At 36.7% G+C, this 19,488-nt stretch overlaps 1 pseudogene; it reads left to right on the forward strand.

The window, feature by feature from the left end:
- The first annotated feature begins 1,220 nt into the window (after positions 1-1,220).
- The window catches only part of LOC107879103, a 79,148-nt pseudogene continuing 60,880 nt past the window's right edge, over positions 1,221-19,488 (forward strand).

Here is a 19,488-nt window from a genome sequence, read left to right on the forward strand (position 1 = left end):
CTTCCGGCGCAGTGATCATGTGTTCAAGAGGTTTGAGTGTTGACATCAAAGTTGTGAGCTTCCATTATTTAGAAGGCACACATTTCATGGCCTTCATAGCTTATGTCATAGGGTTATTTTGGATTCAATTTTGCCTATTATCGGGGGGCTTATCCCGATATATTATTGACTTTAGATTTATAGAGGCTTGTGGATGACTATGGACTTAAGTAGATTAGATGTCGAATATTGATATTAGCAAATGGTTTGACTTTTTAAGTCATGATTGTTAGTTTTATTTCTGCTATCTTATTATATGTTTGGAGTTTATTTGATGCTTGTGGATTGATTTGATGGTTAGGTTTGGTTAAAGGAGTGATCTCCGATCCTATTTGGGGATTGAGATGCCTATACAATAAGGCCCGGCTTTGGTTTGTGTCAAGTTGGTATCAGAGCCTAGGTTTATGGTCAGTTGGGCGTTCAAAAAATATGTCGAGTAGAGTCTCTTTTATGGGTGTATAGCACACCGCACTTATAAGAGAGAGGCTATAAGGCATTTAGGAATGTTTTACTTTCTTGTTGTCTTAATTTGAACTATAGAGAGTTTAAGATCTTGGATCCTTCTGATTTTTGTTTGCTCTTTTTTCAGATCATGCTTCCAAGAATATGTGAAGTTCCTGCAAACCTTTTCGTCCCAACTTAGGACAATGTTGATGAGATTCTTTATACTTATAGACTCCATACTCGATCTAGGGGCCTTGTAACTAATGGTCTTGGAGTTCCACCAGTTCCCTCTAGTCCTCCTCTAGATCTTCAAGCTGATATGTCAAATGTTGAGTTTTGCCAATCGATTCATATGATTACTCGATTGGTATTTTCTCAGGTTGAGAGAGTTGCATCTTCTACTCCATCTTCTGAGGCCATAAGGGTTGGCCAGTTTATGAGGTTGAGTCCTCCGACCTTTACTGGTGTTAAGATAGAGGAAGATCCTCAGGGTTTTCTGGATGAAATAGAAAAGATTTCAGAGTCATGCATGCTACTAATGCGGAGGGGTAGAGTTTGCAGCCTATCATTTGAAGGATGTGGTGTACCAATGGTATGATGAGTGGGAACAAACAAGGGGTGGTGTTGATAAGTCATCTTTGTGGGAGGATTTCATTAATGCTTTTCTGGATTGCTTCTTTCCTCTGAAGTTGAGGAAAGCAAATGCGAAGGAGTTTGTTAATCTAAAGCAAGGGAAAATGTCCGTCAAAGAGTATGCCATGAAGTTTTACCAATTGTCTAGGTATGCTCCGGAGATGGTGTCGGATATGAGGTCTCGAATAAGAAAGTTTGCCTCGGGATTGTTTTGTGAGTTGGTCCTTGAGAGCAAGGCGGCTTTGTTGATCAAAGATATAGATATATCTAGATTGGTTGTGTACATGCAACAAGTGGAGAAAGAGAAAAAGAATAAGGTTGAGTTTAGCGAAAAGCAAGAGAAGAGATTTAGGCCATTTGAGCAAGTGGTAGAGATAGTGGTAGGTGACTAAGAAAAAGGTTGGGGAGTTTTGGTTCTTTCTCCTTAGCTAGTCCTCTTTACCCGAGGCTATTGGATGATTGTCAGTCTCAATTTGGTGGTGGATTTAGGGCACAGGGTTCCTAATCTTAGACTAGTGGGGATCATTCAGTTCCATCCTACACTTTTTGTAGATTCTGTGGTTAGCATCTTCATGGCCAGTGTGAGAAAAGGAGGAATAAATGTTTTAGATGTGGTTAGATTGGGCATATCTAGCGAGAGTGCCCTTCTCTAGTGGCTTCTTGGGCCAATAAGGCCCCTATTACTACTTCATCCGCTCCTGCACTAAAGGGCACTGCTTTTAGTTCTGCTTCTGTTTCTCATACAGACACTGGCCAAAATAATTTGTATGCACTTGCTACTCGCCAGGATTCTGAGGCATCTCCAGATAGTTCTATGGGTATGTTAAGATTTTTTCACGTGATGTGTATTATTTGATTGATTCAGGGTCCACTCTTTCTCATGTGACCCCATTTATGGGTGTGCATTTTGGTTTTAGTCCTAATTGTCTGTCGATTCCTTTTTTTACCCTAGTAGGAGACTTTATGGTTGTTGAAAGAGTCTATAGGGGGTGTGGTAGTTGTTTGTAGTAAAGAAACTTTGGTAGACTTGATTGAGTTAGACATGTTTGATTTTGATGTTATTCTGGGGATGGATTGGTTGCATTAGTGCTGCGCTTCATTAGATTTTTAGACTGGCTCCAATTTCTATCCCTCCTTATTGAATGGCTCTGGTTGAGTTGAAGGAGCTTAAAGAGCAATTGAAAGATCTCTTATATACTGGTTTTATCCATCCTAGTATGTCTTCTTGGTGTGCTCTTGTGTTCTTTATGCGTGAAAGGATGGTTCACTTCAGATGTGCATTGATTATCATCAATTGAACAAGGTGACCATAAAGAATAAGTATCCTCTTCCTAGGATCGATGATTTGTTTGATCATCTTTAAGGTGCAAAGTATTTCTCTAATATAGATCTTAGGTCGGGCTATCATCAACTTAAGATTAGGGAAATGGATGTCCCTAAGACTGCTTTCAGGACCCGGTACGGTCACTATGAGTTCCTAGTCATGTCTTTTGGGTTGACCAATTCCCCCACCACTTTTATAGATTTAATGAATAGGGTCTTCCATCCGTTTTTGGATTTGTTTGTCATAGTCTTCATTAATGACATCTTGGTTTATTCTAAGAGTGAGGCAGATTATGTCAATCTCCTTTGTGTAGTGTTGCAAACCTTGAAGGAATATCTCTTGTACGTCAAGTTCTCAAAGTGTCAGTTTTGGTTGAATGTTGTAACTTTCCTTGATCATGTTTCTCTAGTGAAGGGATCATGGTGGATCCACAAAAGGTTCTGGCAATTAAGAGGTGGCCTAGGCTTGCGACTCCGACTAATATTCAGAGTTTCTTGGGTCTAGCCAGTTACTATAGGATAGTTGTGGGGAGCTTTTTAATGATAGCTGCTCCATTGACTAAGTTGATCCAGAAGAAGGTCAAGTTCTTATGGTCGGATGTGTGTGAGGGTAGTTTTGGAAAGTTGAAGGATAAATTGACTTTGGCTCTAGTTTTGACCTTGCCCGAGGTTAATGATTGTTTTGTAGTGTATTATGATGCTTCTCGTATTGGGCTTGATTGTGTGTTGATGCAACATGGTTAGTTGGTGGCCTATGTTTCTAAGCAATTGAAAGTTTATGAGTAGAACTACCCTACTTATGATTTAGAATTATTAGTCGTGGTTTTGTGTTGTAAATTTGGCGTCACTATCTCTATGTGGTTCATGTTGACATATTTTCTAACCATAAGATCCTATAGTATGTATTTACTCAGAAGAAGTTAAATTTTCAAAAAAAATAAGATGGATTGAGTTGTTGAAGGACTACGATATGAGTTGGTGAAGGACATTCACCGATTGGCTAGTCTTAGGGTTCGTGTAATGCCCCAAATTTGATACCCGAAATGCTACACGGTGTTCATGACCCCGAAGGATCACAAGCTAACCCATGACTAATATTGTAACTGAGCACTGAATAATATACTGTAAATATGCAGAATATAAGCTGTAAGGCCATAAGGTTCAAAATTGAACTAATACTGAGTATAAAACAATGTCTGTAATGGGGTATAACAATACCAAAAATAGAAATAAACTTTTGAGACATACTATTGTCTGAAAGCCTCTAAACTATCTGAAAACTGTAGATTTGATGGGACATATCCCCAACTAACTTCGAACTACTAAAATAATAGAGTAATAAAATAATCATGCTATCCTCGAATGATGAGGACTCACTGTTAGTCTAGATGCTGAACGTCTGATCTACTAAGGATGCTCAGGAGTTCGTGCTTCTAAAACTATGGTATAAAACACCATAGCGCAAATACATCAGTACGATTGAATGTACTGGTATGCAAGTGAGGTAGTCTGAATGCATTGGGTTTATATGCATGAACAATACTAACTGGCTGAATAACATGAACATAAGAAGACATGCATGAATTCGTAACTGTAATTGAGATCGCGATAACACTGAATCCTGAATTTTGTTAACATGGATTTACTGATATCTGAGTGCTAATATTGGGATACTGAATAACTGAGTCTATAGAGTAGTACTGAGGAACTAATATTACAAATAAAGGAATGACTATTTCTGATAGTTCTGATTATAAGGAACTGGTGTGATTGACTGTATCTGACATTCCTGAAACTGAATGCTGATAACATGAGTTTCATACAATTAATGTACTATTAATTGAGTGACTGTGTCTGACAGTCCTAATTCTGATAGAACTAGATGAGTTTCATACTGAGCTGAGCGACTATAACTCATAGTCCTGAAATCTGTAGAACTAATCTGAGTTCTATTACTGAGACTGAATCTGAAGCTAAAACCGTGGGAGGAAATCATCTAACTGACATGCGCTGAAACTGAATTGGTGGGGTCCAACCTGTAACCCCAGCTGGAGGGTGTCAGTACCGTGCCACGGGTAAAGATAAGTGGTGAGTAAACCCTCTTTGACGGGGAGCTCTTCCGTCAACCTCTCATGCTAGGACAACTCAAATGAGGTGTATAATCCCTAGACTCGTAGGGAACATCTCAACCTACACTAGCTACATAGTTCTGGAATGCAAGGATTGCTTCTAAAAATCACACCCTCTACTGACTGACAGTGTGTGTCCTTATCCCTAGGTTCACTCGGTGCTGAATCCTACTCCCAACTAAAGAGACACTGAACTGAGTTAAACTGAACTGAACTATTACTTATCGTTTTGTTTAACTAAATTGAAATAAGTTCACTAAATTCCGTCGACTGATGGAATACTACCAAAATCTGATAACTGACTAAGATTACTGAGATTACTTGAGATTACTGAGTAAGACTGGTCTGATACTGAGTTTATTGAGTTTTCCTGAGTCATCTGACTGACTAATTCTATGATCATGGCTTGACTGATAGTATCATGAAAACATGACACTGTCTCTAGGCACAGAGCTAAATTGTCGGGTATTAAATACCCCCAAGACTCGATAACATGAAACTAACAGGACATGACACTTCTTGAACACATGACCAATATCAATAATTCATAATACATTAATTAGGGATTTCATGAAGCACATGATTATCATAGTCTTGTACATAAATGGAATTGCATATAAACATGTCATACATTCATCAATCTAATCTCATAGACATTCCCTCAACCATTCATAATGCACACAATATCATGGAAGTTATTCTTGGTCATAGGGTAAAGCATGCATTTATCACTTGGGTCACAATTAAGCTATAATGCATAATTTCTATTCTCTTAGGAATTTTATCAAACATCTAGGATGCATGACTTAGGGAATAGGCATGACCATCAAATTAATACAACAAAACTCTATATTTCAACTCAATTTGACATGTTTCATACCGCATACTAGCATAGGTTCCAACTTGGGTATCATACAATCATAATCACATGAACATAATCAACTCACAATAAATTATTTACAATACAAGATTTAAAACTTGATTCTTGGACTTTATGGATGAAATGAATCCATGAATGAACACTGTGCATACCATAGTTCTTGATTCTATGAAGATTGATGGAGAGATTCTTGAATTTGAGTCTTGATTTCTTGAGCTAGGGTTTTTTCCTCTTGAGAGAGAAGGATTTTGTTCTTGAGAGAATGTGAGGAAAAGTGATGTAATAGGGTTCTTAGAGCATAGTTTTGTGGGTAAAGGCTGATCCTGATCGTGGAAAAAGACCCATTTAACCTGGACGTGGAGCTATCGCACCCTGTCACTGGAAATTGCCAACTGGGAACTGGGCTGATGGCGCGACACGGTGAAATCGCGTTGCAATACTAGATGGGACCTGGAAGCTCACCGCGACGCGGTGGTATCGCGCTGAGACACCGGAAAAGAACAATTCCAAATTTTAGCCCCGGTACGATGCGCCATAATCATATAGGATCACTGGATTTTGATGATTGCCATTTTGGCATGCTCCGCGACGCGGTAATGGCTTAGGTGGAACATTGTCTTATAAAATGGCTCTAACTCTTTGTTCGGGTATTGGATTTGGGCGAATTTGGTATCGATGGAAAGATTATTCAATTTCTCACATGATAAAAAGTGAAAATATTGAAAATACCACATATATAAAAGTGGATTCTTCTTTAAAACAAATCTTTGAAATTTTTGGGATGATTTTAAGCTAGGTAGAAGTACGGGGTATTATAGTTTATCTTACAGACTCGTAGAATGGTGGTGGGTTTATGCATCTAGTGTCACAGTCATCTCTTGTGGTTGAGATAAAGTAAAATCAAATTTTGGATCCTAACTTGATGAAGATTAAGAGTAATATGGGTAAATAAAAGGTTGTTGACTTTGTGATTGGTGGAGATGGTATCTTGAGGTACCAAGGTAGGCTATGTGTTCCCGATGTTGATGGATTAAGGAAAAGGATTAGTCCAAGGCTCATTGATCGTGGTATACTATTTATCTTGGTTCTACAAAGATGTATCATGATCTTAGGGAGTTTTATTTGAGGAATAACATGAAGCGGGATGTAGCTAGCTATGTAGCTAAAATTATAGTGTGTAAATGATATTGGATGTATTTATGCATTCTACCATTAATATTCTAGCATATTTAGCCTTGTTTTAAGGATAATTCATGTTCTTAATGTTTTGATAATGATATAAATGTTGATATAAGTGTCCATGTATGTGTTTACAATGTTTAATAGTGTTTTCACACGATTTTTGATTCAAATTGATCATTTTGAATTCAACCGAGAAAACTAGTATTACTAGCTTGAGCTAGGTATTTGCTAGTCTATCGTGTTGGTTTCTAACATGTTTAATGAGTTCCTAAGGTTTTTATTATGTATTTATATGTGAAACAATTGGGTTATAATGTTCAAGGGTCAATTGAATCAAAACAAGAGTCAAAACAATAAGCTTAAAATCAATGTGGGCAAGCCTAGTCTTAGCTCATGTTTCTAGCTCACCATCTTGGATGTTGTGTTATTTTGAGCTCTAAATTGTTATGTTTAATGATATAGTATGCTTTTTAAATGGACTATGATGATATATTAAGGATGTACAAGCTTCAAATCAAGTGGAAACAACTCAAAGAGGCTTGGAATACATCACGGAAGTAAAATACAAAAATTTGATGCATTTTGGACATTTGAAATGTCCAGGGCACGTGAGACCCACCACTGGATTCTGTAGGGACATAAAATGGTGACCCACCATGTCGTGTTCCTTATAGCAGTGTAAGAGACATAGCGTCGCGGTCAAGAGTGAATCTGCAATTATCAAATTCCAGAATCTCAATCGATTATGTTGCTTTACGGTCCTATGGCGATTGGCATGTTAGCATGACGCGGTGAGCATCAAAATCATAAAAAATGTGCCCTGATGAACAAGGATGGTGTGGAAATCTAATCCCATTCTGTTTGTGTCTTGTCTACTATAAATATAACGTCTTAAAACACGTTTTGGACATCTTAGAAACCCTAGATCAATTGGAACAACATTGGAGGCTACCACAATTTCTTTTTAGGTTTCTATTCATTAATTTAGCTTTCTTATATGTTTTTAATCACTCATACAATTATTTAAATGTTGATTATGGCTATGAGTGGCTAGAAACTCCCTTTTTGGGGTTAGAGCCAAGAACATGAGTACTATTGTTTTGAATTGATTTCGATTAATTTGATTATCATTATTGGTTGTTTGTTTATTCTTGATTTAACTATTTCAAGGATTATTCACCCATAAAATACATCTATTTTTACCTTGTGATCTCGGGAGAGGTAATAGGGGGATAGAACATGTGAATGAACAAAGTATGGTTTGTATTCTTTTATAAAATAAGGAGTTAAAATTCTCATTTAGGATAAGGATGTACCTAGAAGACTTGCTTGATTCAAACGTAAGAGGATAGCTTAATGAACTTAATTGGTTTATTACATCCCCACTCAACGATGTAGTTGTAATGTCTAAGTTAGGTAAACGATTAGAGGTCAGGAGACCACGATCATCCAATTAACCCTACGAATCGACAACCAAGATAAGCAAATTAATGAATGAAGTCCAATAACGTAGTATGATTGTTTGAAGTGCTTTAACCCTGGGCTTTACTCCATTGATTATTTTAAGACCTTTATTTTGCGCGTTATTTCCTTTACTTTATTTTAAAAATTACAAACTCTTTTTGGTTACTCTTGCACCACTTGAATCTTATCTATGAACTAAACTTGAATAGTTATAGATCAAGTACCTGTGGGATCGATAACTCGGCTTTCTTGAAAGCCACTTTACTTCTTGGTAGACCACGTACACTTGCGTGTGCGCTTGGGCACTGTCATATTTTTGGCTCCGTTCCTGGGGATTGAAATTTAGCAATTGTTTTATTTTAGTTTTTTATTTATTTGGAGTTTTTACGCTTGGTTTTTTTTTTGTATTTGCAGAAAATAGGTTTACAAAGTAGTAAGCTGGTAGGGGATCAGGACTTGGTTGAAGCAAGCTCCAAACCTGAGCAACTTCTCCTCAAAAATTCATAAATCCAAAAAGATAAGAGAATCCTACCATCATGGCTGATGAACAAGCAGCTCGCAGGACAGTTAGAGAAGTGGCAATCCCACGTCCAACTAATTTGACCTCCCTATTTCAGAAGTCGTCCGCTCGAGGTAATTTCGAGCTCAAACAGAATATGGTATAACTTATAATCAGCAGTGGACAGATCACAGGGCTTTCACATAAAGATCCATAGGTCCACTTTTGAAATTTTCTGGAAATCAGTGACACATTCATCCCCACAGGTGTGAATACGGACTATGTGAGGATGATGTTGTTCCCCTTTTCACTAATTGGGGAAACAAAAAGTGGTTGAATATAGAATCAGAAAATTCAATCACATCATGGGATGAGAGGGCCAAAAAATTTCTTATTCAATTCTTCCCATCTGGCAAAACTACGAGCTTCGCAGTGAGATAGTTTTCTTCAAATAGAAGCCAGACGAGAATCTTTATCATTCGTGGGAGCACTTCAAGGAACTTCTTCGGGACTATCCACACCATTAACACTCTAATAAGGTACTTGCTGATACTTTTGTAGAGGCTCTTGATAACAATACAAAAATTATGCTAGATGCAGCTGCAGGTGGTCAATCTCTTGAGATGACTTATGATGAGCTATACACATTATCAAACTGCATAGCTAAAGGGAACCCAAAATAGCATTCAGACTCGGGGAGCGCTACAAAAGAATTACAGGTGTATTAGAGGTTGATTAATTCACTACCATATCTGCTCAGATCTCTACCTTGCCAAATCAAATAAGAAATTTGAAGTTGGGAGTAGCACAACCTGCAGCCATAATCAATGCAATCCAACAAGCTACAGGTTGGTGTGAAGTTTATTGTAATAGTGGCCATTTAGCAGCCATATGTGCTTTAAATCCAGAATTGATGATGCATGTGGGAATGCTCGAAGGACAAATTATGGCAATGCTTACAACATGCAGTGGCAGACTCAACCACCAAATCAATAATGGAATGCCCAGTTGGAACAATTTCAGCAGTAATAGGCTCAACTAAATTAATCAAATGGCAACCTAGAAAAATTGATGAAATATATTCTAGCTGATAAAGCACAAATGGTTATAGATATGAAAAGTAACTAGGAAAAAATAAAAAATCAGCAAGCTGCCACATGAAGTTTAGAGTTGAAATTAGGGCAGTTAAAACAGACACTAAATACCATGCAAAGGTATTTAGTGGTAAAGAGCTTCAAGGAAAACCTCCAAAGGTAACTAAGGAGGTAGATGCAGATTTGACTCCCCAATAAGTCGATCACCAAGTTGCTCAAAAGTTGATAAAGTATGAGTACTCAAAAGAAAAAGCTGTTGAAGAAGTGAAGAAGATCCCATAACTACCTTTTCCATAAAAACCTATAAAGAAAAAGAAGGATGCGTGTTTCAAGAAGTTCTTTGACACGTTCAAAGAACTACATATTAACCTTCCTCTTTTAGATATTTTGTAGGGTATGCCCAAGCATGCTAAGACTTGAGGGATGTTATTGCTAATAAGGTAAAATTGCAGGAGATGGAGGCAATAACACTCACTGAAGAGTGTAGTTTTGTGGTTACCCAAAAGATGCTAAAAGAGCTTAAGGATCCTGGGAAGTTCACCCTCCCCATTTAGATTGATAACAACAAGGTGGTGCAAAAAATTAGTGATTTAAGAGAAAGTATCAACTTGATGCCCCTATCTCTGTTGAATACATTGGGTTTGGAGAAACCTAGACCAAGCTCTGTACTATTGTAGTTGGCGAACGCGACCATAGCTCGCTCAGAAGGAATAATTAAGTATGTCCTTATAAAGGTTGGTAAATTTGATATTCTTGTTGACTTTATTGTTCTAGATTTTCAGGAAATCATCTTGGGGCATCTATTCTTAATAATGGGAGAAGAATTGACTAATATAAGAGAGGTACACTCACTATGAGGTTAGAGAATGAAGAGGCAGTATTTAAAGTTTGTAAGGCACTAAACACACTGTCCTATTATAAGGACTTGTGTATGATTACTGTTATTAAAGGAGACAAGTGCGGGGTGGTTATTCCACAAAAGACCTTCGGACACCCTTATTGACCAACCCAAAGATCTAATACCAAAATCTAACATAATGCAAATTGATGGGCCTAAAAAGGCTAAATTTGAAAATTTAGGTACCCTTGAGAGTTTACACCCAAGAAGGGTGAAACGAATAAGAAAATAGAGACTAAGTGTGAGAAAGAGAAGGAAGGAGAATGAATAAGTTATATTTGGGCCATGTCGTAACTCTAAATTAGGTGCTGCTTGGGAGGCTACCCAAGTTATGTAGGTATGTTTTATTTTTAGTTTTTAGTTTTTACTTCATGTAGTTTTTATTTTTTGATTGAGTCGCAGGTTAATGAAAAGTCTGAGTATCAAAAACCTGAGCTAGGAAGCATGGCGAAGACTAAGTATGGGGTCCACAGACCTCTTGATGCAAAAAAATGCTACTAGCTAGGCCTAGAGGCCTTAGGGAGTATTTCTATCTCTTACTTTTAAGTTCAGTTTGGGGACAAAGTAGATTTTTAAGTGTGGGGTGGGGAAATTCCTAATTATGGGTTCAATTTAAAAAATTTTAATTTTTGTGTAAGATAGTCTTGTTGGTGCTATTTTTGATTGCATGGTGCTAGTGTTTTGATTATATAAGCATGTGATTGTGAGAATTGATACGTTTGAGACTCTTAGGCTCATGTTTATGACTTTTGTACTTGTGGCTTAAATTTAAATTCATGCTATTATTTGGTTAGGAGTCTATGATGATCCTATGTGAATTTAAATATGCCATGTGCGTGTGAGGTGTTGTATATTCCTTATTGCATGTGATGTCTAAAAATTTCCCAGTGTGTGTGCAAAACAAAATAAAGAGTGTGGGTTTGGGATATGAAATAGTAATTTCTTTGATAGCCTTGTTTTATATCTTCTTTTTGACGTATCTTGGTGCATAATTTTAGTCAACACTGTTGAGATTTTAGCTTTTTCTTTAGCAACCTCATAAGTAGCCTAATCCCTTTTTGATTGACCTTCAATTTGATCCAAAGCTCCTAGGTGCTTTAATAAAAAATTAAGTAAGGAGTGTGATAAATAAGAGGAGAAAAGGTGAAATTGAAGCCCCTAAGTGTTAGTTATTGGTGTTCAAAAGAATTGTTATGTGTTGTGGTGGGGATTTGAGTAATTAAAAGAATAAAAATTTGTTCAAATTGAATGAATTATGCATAGAATCCTCCCACCAAAGTGTATGTAAATGAGCTTAATAAGATGTGGAGAAAACAAAAGAATGGGGTATACCAAAATGGGGTAATTTGGTTGTTGGGGATTCATTTTAATTATAAAAGTGATGTATTAAAGCGCTTAGGATAGATAGTCACTATTATTCCAAAATAGTTCATACCCATCCCTTACCCTGTATTACATCTTGAAAAAGACCTAATTGATCCTAAGTTCACCAATCTAATATTAGTAGAGTACTACACTAAGGGAAATCCTGTGGTTCATTATGTGTAACTTCTGAATTCCTTGTGACAGTGAGAATAAATTGATTCTTGTATCCATTGTGTTATAATGTTTGTTTATATGAGTGATTATGGGTAACTCTGTTGTTGTGAGGGCACATATTTGATGAATATGGATGATTCTTGTGATGTCTTTGATTGAACAATTAGCATGAGTTTTCCAATTTGGTTAGTCAAGTCTTGAGTCTAGGATGTTTTAAAGTAGAATTCTTGGGCTTTCAATTGTGTATATAACATGCCAAGTGAAGAAACTTGCATTCCGTGTAGTCATTGTAGTACTAGTTTGAATTTCTTGCTTGTATTATAAGTGTGGAGTCTCTTCAGCCCATGGTGTTTATAATGAGAAGTTGTTCTAGAAAGAACACGGGTTTAAGTGTGGGGTGATGATGTTGGGTGTATTTATTCATTCTACTGTTACTATTCTAGCCTATTTAGCCTTGTTTTGAGGATAGTTCGCGTGCTTAATATGTTGATAATGATATAAATGTGCATCTAAGTGTCCATGTATATGTTTACAATGTTCAATGGTGTTTTCACACGAATTTTGTTTCAAATTGATCATTTAGAATTCAACCGAGAAAACAAGTGTGATTAGCTTGAGCTAGGTTGTTGTCTAGTCTATCATGTTGGGTTCTAATGTTTTTAATGAGTTCCTAATGTTTTTATTGTATATTTATATGTGAAACAACTTGGTTATAATGCTCAATAGTCAATTGGATCAAAACAAGAGTCAAAATAATAAGCTTAAGATCAATCTGGGCAAGCCTAGTCTTAGCTCATGTTTCTAGTTCACCGTCTTGGATATTGAGTTGTTTTGAGCTCTAAATTGGTGTGTTTAATGCCATAGGATTCTTGGTTAATCAACTATGATGATAAATAAAGGATTTACAAGCTTTAAATCAAGTGGAAACAACTCAAAAAGGCTTGGAATGGATCACAGAAGCACAATACATAAATTTGACAAAATTTGGACACCTGGAATATCCAGGGCGTGTGAGGATTATGGGATTATCCAATTGTCACATGAAACCCACCACTAGATTTAGAAGGGACCCAAAATAGTGACCCACTATTTCGTGGTCAGAATAGCAATGAAGAAGACACTACATCACGGTAAAGAGTGAATCTATAATTGTGAAATTCTAGAATCTCAGCGCGATTATGCCGCTTTGCAATTCTATGGCGATTGGCATGTTAGCGTAATGCGATGAACTTTAAAATCAGGAAAAATTTGTCCAGCTGAATAAGGATGACGTGGAAACCTAATACCATTAGGTTTATGACTTGTCTACTATAAATATAACATCTTAAAACACGTTTTGGACATCTTAGAACCCCTAAATCAATTGGAACAACATTGGAGGCTACCACAACTTTTTTTTTAGGTTTTTATTCTTTAATTTAGCTTTCTTATATGATCTAAATTGCTCATACAATTATTTGGATGTTGATTATGGCTATGAGTGGCTAGAAACTCCCTTTCTAGGGTTAGAGCCAAGAACATGAGTACTATTATTTTGAATTGATTTCATTTAATTTGATTATCATTATTGGTTGTTTGTTTATTCTTGATTAAATTATTTGATGGGATTGATCACCCATAAAATACATCTATTGTCACCCTTCTGATCTCGAGAGAGGGAATAGAGGGATAGAACATAGGAATAAACAAAGTATGATTTGCATTCTTTTATAAAATAAGGAGTTCAGATTAGCATCTAGGGCAGAGATATACCTAGAAGTCTTACTTGATTCAAACATAGGAGGATAGCTTAAAGAACTTAATTGGATTATTATATCCCCGCTGAATGATGTAATTTTAATGTCTAAGTTAGGTAAATGATTAGAAGTCAGGAGACCGTGATCATGCAATTAACCCTATGAATCAACAACCAAGATAAGTAAATTAACGAATGAAGAAGTTCAATAACGCAGTATGATTGTCTGAAGTGCTTTAACCCTGGTCTTTACTCCATTGATTGTTTTAAGACCTTTATTTTACACATTATTTCCTTTACTTTATTTTAAAAAATATAAACTCTTTTTAGTTACTCTTGCACCACTTAAATCTAAACTATGAACTGAAATTTAATAGTTGTTAGATCAAGTCCCTGTGGGATCAATAACTCAACATTCTTGAAGTCCACTTTACTACTTGGTAGTCCACGTACACTTGCGTGTGTTCTTGGACTCTGTCTGTCAACAAGTGAAAGAAGCACTTGAAACCCAATGGTTTATATTACGAAATAGAGTTGCCTGAGTGGAAGTGGGAAGTGATTAATCTAGATTTTGTCACCAGTTTTCCTCGGTCTCAGAATCAATGTGAATTTATTTGGGTTATTATTGATAGAATGACCAAGTTTGTTCATTTTTTTCCAGTAAGGACTAGCTATTCAGCGGAGGATTATGCTAAGTTGTATCTTGCAGAGATTGTAATGTTGCATAGTTCTCTAGTTTCTATCATCTCGAAATGGTACTCTATTTTCATGTTATTTTTTAGAAGTCATTTTAGAAGGTTTGGGAACTAAGGTCTACCTTAGTACCGCTTTCCACCAATAGACGGATGGACAAGCAAAGAGGACTATCCAAACATTGGAAATATATTGCATGCTTCTGTGATTGATTATGGTGGTAGTTGGTGCTACCATTTTCCTTTGATTGAGTTTACTTATAACAATAGTTATCACTCTAGCATTGGTATGGCTCCTTTTGAGGCATTGTATGGTAGGAGATATCGATCTCCTATAGGGTGGTATGAGGTTAGTGAGGGTAAGTTATTTGGCCCCAATTTGATTCACTAAGCCTTAGAAAAGGTGAAGGTGATTCATGATAGGTTGAAAGCCACTCAAAGTCTCCAAAGATCCTATGCAGATATAAGGCATAAGGATTTGGAGTTTAATATAGGTGATTTGGCATTCTTGAAGGTGTCTCCCATGAAGGGAGTAACGCAGTTTTGTAAGAAGGGAAATTTGAGTCCCAGGTATGTTGGTCCCTATTTGATTGTAAAAAGGATTGGTAATATTGCCTACAATTTGGAGTTTCCCTCTAGCTTGAGCTCTATTCATCCAGTCTTTTATGTCTCCATGTTGCGGAAATGTACAAGTCATCCTTTCTTGGTTGTTCCCTTGGAAAATGTTTACATTTTAGACTCTTTGTCCTATGAGGAGGCCTAATGAGGATCTTGGATCAATAAGTTCGAGGTTGCAAATGAACGAGGTGGCTTCGATGAAGGTTCTATGGAAAAGCCAAAAGTTCAAAGAGGCTAGTTGGGAGGTAGAAAAGGACATGAAATCCAAGTATCCTTATTTGTTTTCCATTCTAGAAACTCATGCTTGAGGTATGTGTTAATCCTCATAACTTGATTTATGTCTTTGATAGGCCATGGATTCAAGTCCCTAAATTATGAATTGAGCAAGTGTTTTTATACACAATAGGCTCGAGTCCCAAAGTTAATTGAATGAATGGATGATTGATAATGATTATGGCATGTACCTTATCCATGTTGTATGTCTTTGCGTTCTAACATAGTTTAAGGTTAGTTTTGACGTGTAATAGTGTGTTAACTCATACTTGTTCTTACCTTACCCATCATTTAAGGATAAATGACCCAAGTGGGAAAGAATTAAAACACCAAAACTATGGACCCTTAGAAGAATTTCCTTGGTTATGGTTTTTGGGCAAGGTACGACTCATGGGTACTAGTGGTATCACAGGATAAAACCTAAGCTCCTTTCTCTCATATATTGATTAGTGTTTGTTGGTTATATTCTTTATAGGGTATGATTTAGCCTCTCCCTAGTCATATATTAAGGTACGGGTCGTATATTACCTAGTCGTAAGAAGTGTTGGTCTTGATCTAGTGGTCACTGGCTTGGATATGATTTGCATAGTACCACTCTTACCTTTGGGTATGAGTCATGCATGTATGGTAGTATGTTGGGAAGATTAGGGGTCCATGGTGAGGCCTAAGGTCCGAGTTAGGGTACCACTCGTACCCTAGGGTACAGTTTGGTGTTGGAGTCATACCCTCTTGGGAGTGCAATTTCAAATTTTAAGGTGAGGAATTTATAGACATTTCCCACCCCAAAACCCTTAAGTCTCCTTTATATATAACATGTTATAGCCCCTTATAACACATTTTGTAAGATCAAAACTCACCAAAAACACTCCAAATCCTCTCTCAACTTCTGTAATAAGATTGGGGATAGGGTTCATTAAAGAGGCCATCTAGAGACTTGAGGACCAAAAATCTCTCTATGAATCATCTTATATAATGAATGTGACTCTTACCCTATTATTATTTCTCAAATATAATGTTATTTAAACATTGTTTATGAATCATTAATGATGGGTTTTAAAATAAATGTTGAGGGTTTTGATGTATAATGATGGGTAATGTTTTCTCTTTTATAAACTTGTGATTTTATATGATTTTGATGATGGTTTGAACATGTGGGTTCTTTTTTATTGTGATTTAACAAATGGATCAAGATTAACCCTAATATTGATGGTTTTCATTTGGGTTTTGGTCATGGTAAGACTGTGCCCTCAAGGTGATTATGAAAATGTCTACTAGAAATAACTTGTTACATGTTGATGGTTATTTGACTTAAGGAAATGGATTAATGAGTAATAATGTTTAGTAAATGATATTGTAAAGGCCTTGGTTGCCATGTAATGAGTTAATTGGTGCCCTTGGTGGTTTGATTGTTTAAAAGAAGTTAGAGTCCCTAACAAGAAATCGAATTACATTTGAACTAAAGCTTGGTGTAAGTCTGCGAATGTGTGATTTGATAAAAGTCTTGATGACCACAATTTTACTTGAATAATATTTGAAACTAATGTATTGTCTTCTTAAAGTTATTGAAATATATTTGATTCATGAAGAAGTTATGGTCATGTATGATGTTGAATTGTGGCCTTGATAGCTTAAAATAGTTAAATGGGTTCAAGTCCCCAAATATCAATGGTGTGATAAGAATGCATGGACAAAGGGTTAGAGTCCCAATGTCGACTAGTAATAAATGCGATGGCTTATGGTTAGAGTCCACTTGTCTAATGAAATGGCTTATGGTTAGAGTCAACTTGACAATTAAAAAGGGCTTTGTGGTTAGAGTCCACTTGCGTAATAATATGTCTTGAGATTAGAGTCCTCTTGTTCGATATAACCTAAGTGGCTAAAGGTTAGAGTCCTCCACTTCATGGTTCGTGTTTGAGTGCTTTGAAATGTATGCTAAGGCCTTATTATCTTCCAACACTAGGTATATCCATATGCATTTACATGTCTATATGTATAAATGTATTGTCTTATGATAGTTTGACTTGGTATTAAATAATGACATTATTTTACCTTTACCCTCGAGTTACATGCTAGCACTCCAACCGCTAACCTTCTTCTGATGTTGTGTCCCCATGCAACATAGTGGCCAGAGCATTTTCTTCTCTTTTTGTGCAGTGATCACTTATTCAGGCTATTCGAGTGTTGATATTGATGTGGTGATGTTCCATCCTTCAAAAGGCACACATTTCATGGTCTTCTTAGCTAATGTCATAGATTTATTTTGGATTTAGTTTTAGGTATTGTTGGGGGCTTGTCTCGATATATTATTGACTCCAAATTCATAGAGTCTTGTGGACGACTGTGGACTTGGGTAGATTAGATGTCGAATGTTTATATTAATAAATGGATAGACTTTCTTAAGTCATGATTGTTAGTTTCATTTCCTCTATCTTATTATATATTTGGAGTTCATCCGGCTCTTATGGGTTGATGTGATGCCTATGTTGGGTTAACGGGGCGATCTCTGGTCCTAGTTGGGGCTTGAGATGCCCATACAACAAGGACCGACTTTGGGTCTTGTCAATGAATTATGTGTTCATACCTTTACGTGGATTCCTTTGTGAATGTGTCCATTAACAACATCCTTGTGTATTCGAGGAGTAGAGAGGAGCATGCACAATATTTGAGGATTGTTCACAAGACTTTAAGAGATCATGTACTTTTGACAAGTTTCCTAAGTGCGAGTTTTCTCTTGTATCAGTTACATTTCTTAGGCATGTGGTGTCTAATGATGGTATTATGGTAGACCCAACAAGATTAAGGCAATTTGTGATTGGCCTAAATACACATCTTCGACTAAGGTTCATAGCATTTTTGGGTTGGCGGTTATTATAGATGATTCATTGAGGGTTTTGTTATTATTTTAGTATTGATGACCAGATTGACTCGGAAGGAGGTTCCTGAAATATTATGATATTTCTATCTTATCTCATCCGAGAAAGGTTGTTATAGCAGTAGATGCCTTTAGTCAGAAAGTAGCGAGTAAGGGTAGTTTGGCTTGTATTTCTGTTTCTTAGAGGTCGTTTGTATAGGACATTCAGTCTAGCCAACTTAATGGTTCGTCTCAATATTTCAGAGCCTAGGAGGATTTTTGCTAGTGTTGAGGATAATAAGCTACATTTTCTTCATGATCAGTTGTTGAGTAGTGCGTCTGAGAGGATCACCATTTCTGAGGATGTTTTGAGATTTGATGCCACATTTATGTTTCAAAGATTGATTACTTGATTCAGTTAATTGTGCACAAGGCTCATAGCTCTAGATATTCCATTCATCCGAACACACTAAGATGTATATAGATTTGAGACAACATTATTGGTGGAGTGGCATGAATAGAGATATGGCAAATTTTGTAGCTTGTTGCCTTTTTTGTTAGTAGGTAAAGGCTGAGCATCAGTATCTAGGTGGTTTAATTCAAAGATTGCCCATTCTTGATCGGAAGTGGGAGATAATTACCATATATTCATTAGTGGCTTACCCCATACTTCTCATGGTTCTGATGGTATTTGGGTCATCATGGATCAGTTGACTAAGTCGGCATATTTCATTTGATTTAGATATCATTTAGTGTTGAGATCTTTGGTGTATCTATGTTTACGAGATAGTCCATTTACATGGTATGCTCATATCTATCATTTCAGATCCGGGTTTCGTTCTCACTTCTAGATTTTGGAGAGATTTTCAGGAGGAGTTGGGTACTCAGGTGGACTTGAGTGTAGTCTTTCATCCTCAGACCGATGGCTAATTTGAGTAGACTATTAAGGTGCTGGAGGATATGCTCTAAGGCTGTGTTATGGATTTTGGCGGCTAGTAGGAAGAGCACTTAGCCTTGGTAGATTTCACATTTAACAACAGTTATCATTCAAGTATTGAGATGGCTCCTTTTGAGGCTTTGTATGGTAGGATATGTTGTTGTCTTATTGGATAGTTTGAGACTTCCAAGGTTCAACCCAGTTGTACTAATTTTCTTCAGAGTCGTTGGATAGAGTCAGGGTGATTCTTGATAGGTT

The sequence above is a fragment of the Capsicum annuum genome, chromosome 8, assembly GCF_002878395.1.
Source record: "Capsicum annuum cultivar UCD-10X-F1 chromosome 8, UCD10Xv1.1, whole genome shotgun sequence".
Taxonomy (NCBI): Eukaryota; Viridiplantae; Streptophyta; class Magnoliopsida; order Solanales; family Solanaceae; genus Capsicum; species Capsicum annuum.